This window comes from Mangifera indica, chromosome 3 (genome assembly GCF_011075055.1).
Source record: "Mangifera indica cultivar Alphonso chromosome 3, CATAS_Mindica_2.1, whole genome shotgun sequence".
Taxonomy (NCBI): Eukaryota; Viridiplantae; Streptophyta; class Magnoliopsida; order Sapindales; family Anacardiaceae; genus Mangifera; species Mangifera indica.
In genome coordinates, this window is record NC_058139.1 from 13,948,125 (window position 1) to 13,952,157 (window position 4,033).

Here is a 4,033-nt window from a genome sequence, read left to right on the forward strand (position 1 = left end):
ACATGGAGAATAAAAATGTTTACCAAAAAATAATTAACCCAGAAAAGTAAAAACAAATACAAAACACTTTAGCAACCATAAAAATTTTCAGAAATTCAAGCTTTAACATGTTTCAATCAGAAGCACTACAAGGGGCATATAAGTAAGCCTGTGTTCTCTGTGACAGGTGGTAAACATAGAAATGGAAATTATTAGCTATTGAGAGAATGCATATATATTATCTACAAAAGAATCTGATTCAGTTTTTCAAAAAATATTGCAACTGAGAATGTCATGTGTTAAAGAGTTTCCTGAAAGGTCCATCCTTCCTGTCTTTGGCAGCTTCAGTTAAAGCAAGGAACCGCTTGAATCCTGTTGTGGCCGCCCCTCGTCCAAGGGCAGCTGCTCTTGTTAGCACGTCTTCTCACGAAGCAATAAAGCCAAGTGAAGCATTATTTGCAATCACAGGAGCTGCTGGAGCGGCTGGGACAGCCGGGGCAACTGATGGTGGAATACAAGGTTGTGTAATTGCTGGTCCATGTTTGTTGAAGTCATCCAGTATAGTCTGCTGATCACCTTTTTTAAGACCCTGCAAATGCCATACTCCGATTAAGCCCATAAATAAAAAGTTAATTGCATGTATCGTGAAACAATTAAACTCAAAACATATCATGCTACTATTATCTTCCGCGTAAAGCATATGTCCCCTTGGCAATACAAATAAGCAGAGAATCTTCGATAACACAGTTGGAAATTCTAATGAATATGTAAAACTATCTTCAAGAGTATCAAATACATCCTACTATGGCATTCGTATTGAATTCCATTGATTAATTCAAATTGACAACTGTGAAACCACAAATCTTCAACATCTTCAAAATCAAGGGCATTCTTAATGAAATCACTGCACCTATCAACTTCCAAGAAAATTCTTTTCTTTAAAAAAGAAAGAAAGAAAGAATGTTTTCAATTTATCATCTCTTTCAATAAATCTCAGTTACATGGTCATTCTTGGATATAACTTTTTCAAGCTTTCAGTCAGAAAAACCATTCCCTTAGAAAAAAGTCACCCTTGCAGGTCTCCGATGGATTTTGATAGAAAATGACTGACGTGGAAAAGAACCTCTTGAAAATCATGCAGCGATCCTCTAAAAGGATTCTCCATTTATTCACTAATATAACAGATATCTTAGATGGTAATTTTATAACTTGTAAATAAGTACAATCCTCATTCCTTCTATTTTGTACTTCTCCAAGGGTCATTAGTCTCTTTTCAGTCAATATGGGTTGTTCCAGTTAGCTAACCGTATGTAACATTTTTGCCTAAGATGAATAAATATCCCTGCCAAAAAAATTAAATCATCCAATATCAAATCACAATTGTAGATGTTTGAGAGAAATAAATAAGGCATGTGATAGTTGGCTATAACCTTAAGCTATAAAATACGCTGAAATTCCATTGGTGTTCCCTCTGGTAGCAATGCACGATATGTATCTGCTACAGAATCTACTGGCGATAGTATTACCTGTAAATTGAAACAGAAATTTAAATTGAGAATAAAAATTGTAATCAGTCAGAAGACAAACCCACCCATCCTTAATTTGGTTACAAACCTTCAAAAGTGCTTCAGCTTTACTCATCTCACGGCTCACAAATTTTGAATAGCTAGCAGCACTTGATGACTGCCGAAAAAAAAAAAAAAACTGGTAAGTTTAGATTTATGTATAAATTAAAGAACAAAGTCCTGGCAATGATACTTTCATGGATTTGCAATGTAATCACAGCGAAAGCATATGATATAAAAGGGTAATCTAAAATTAATTTATTGTTAAAGTAATTTGGAACTGGTAGAATATGTTCTTTCTCATCTATTATATTATACAACCCCCATATTTCAAATACCATGGCAATCAATTCAATCGTCATATTTGTCATTCAACTTGATTGAAAAGAACAATTCACTTGTTCACTGAAGACCATATTTACTTTTTATTTTAAGTCAGTCCCTTCTTCAACTTGAATCAGGTACTCAGTCAAGAGGACAAACACCCACGTGTGTGGTGGGATGATGACAATGATGTTGGTGAACATTCAACAGAGGAATACGTAAATTTTCATCTAGACTCTTCAATCATATCATATAATATAGATGTTTATTAAGAGCACCAACTCACCTGTCGAGCTAGTGTAGGTATGTCTAGAAGAAAGGTTTTCACAGCTTGTGTATCCAATAGCATCTGCAACAGGATTACAATTTATCATCAAGGCACATGAATGAATCACAAAGACCAGAGCCAATAAATTATGCATTTTTAAGGCATGATAAGTGGCAAATCTTTTTACAAGTATCAGTCAAATGGCTATGACAATTCACCCAGGAAAAGAAATAATTGTTAATACCACATGAGAAAACCTAATTCTCATGCTATGCAAAAAAGATTGATCGAGAAACTTTGCATTTATTTGTCATAAATGACAAATAAATACAATAATTGCAAGAAAAAGAAGCAATTCAGTAGCTTTGCTCTTTTAAAATACAAGTGATGCCAAGTCTCACTCGTTTGTACAGAGGTTATCAAGTAAAACTCTAGCACTGAAAACAAAGAAAAATAACTTATGAAAAGAAAACTGATGCTAGGCAATCAACTATATTTTGATAATTCAGAACAATATACAACTGCAACATATCAAGAAATAAAGCTTTTTCAGCAAGAAAGAACTTGCACACAAAATCATTTTATTGCATGAGAAGTACATAAAAATAATGCAAATGTCAAGGTGAATATCCTGTCACTTTTCATCCTCTACACCTTGAGGAAGTAATTTGGATCTAAGAATCAAGGCACAAAAGAGATTAAATACAAACCCCCCAAATCTTCAAGATAAAATTTTCTTTTAAAGCCATGGTTGCACTATACCCTAGTCCATCTTCTAGCTAGAAAAACACATAATTTGACATATAAAAATTATAGATGTTGAAAATGGTCAGTACCCGTTGGGCTCCAGTTTCTGATATGTGCTTGCATTTGAAAATATTGGCATAGAATCATGGACCAAGAGATGAGGCCAGCTGCATAGATTAACAAAAAACAAAATAGCAATGAGCTACTGTATAATTTTACACAAAAATGAGTTGAAAAGATGTATGACATGGTATCACTTTGGCAGAACATTTGAGTATTTTATGATTTTTCAGAAGAAAATAAAGTGCACCTTGCAGCTTTGAAAATGAATTAAGCTGAGTCAGATCATAATTTTAGATAAAGTATAACATTCAATTATGAAGATTCGAAAAATAGATGGCAGTAAACAAAGTTTAGAAGATCAGCAAACATAGCAATTAAGTATAAAAAAGGCACAGAAAATAAAAATCAAATCTAATATACTCAAACATAACATTTCTTATCCTCATAGGCCAAACAAAAATTGGTAGTCCTCTGTAAAATCACCTTATCCATGAACTGAAAGTAAATGGGGGACAGAAGGCTTCCAAGTGTGGGAATGCTACTAGTAAGGATCATATTTATACCATTAACATACCTGCAATATAGTGGACATAGTTACATGTGCAAATGTTGGTGTTATAGAATATGTAAATCATGTATTAGCATATAAGAGTAGATTATAGGGATTTAAATATAGTAGGATTTGATTATAGGATTGTAATCATAGGAAATCAAATATTCTGCTTTCCTAATATAGGATTCTAAATTTGTATATATATGTGTATCGTTATAGCAATGTATATAAACAAAAATTATTTTCCATTCAAACTTGTTCATGGTATCAGAGCTAGGTTTGTCCTAGTGTGCAACTTTGCGAAATTCACCTTGTCCTAATGCCCTAGAGAGCAAACGCCTTGGGTCACCCTTGTAGAGTGACGTTTTCACCTCACTGCCGGCATAGGAAGAATCACTGCCTAAATACCGGCCAATTCCCAGAATCCGATCATTGGAAGACCAGGGCGTGAGCCGCATACACCTCCTCTATTCTCAACAACGTCAGTTGTCGATCTCCTTCTTTGGTAAGCGTGAAGTCTCACCGCCGACACCA

The 4,033-nt window shown here is 34.2% G+C and overlaps 1 long non-coding RNA gene across 1 annotated transcript; it reads right to left on the minus strand.

The window, feature by feature from the left end:
• Positions 1–214: 214 nt before the first annotated feature.
• LOC123211164 lies at positions 215–3,496 on the minus strand. Its single transcript, XR_006501351.1, has 6 exons — positions 3,430–3,496; positions 2,973–3,050; positions 2,155–2,217; positions 1,594–1,662; positions 1,410–1,505; positions 215–568 (listed from the first exon to the last, which is right to left on the minus strand). It is a non-coding gene; the product is annotated as an uncharacterized LOC123211164 (long non-coding RNA).
• Between the last annotated feature and the right edge of the window lie 537 nt (positions 3,497–4,033).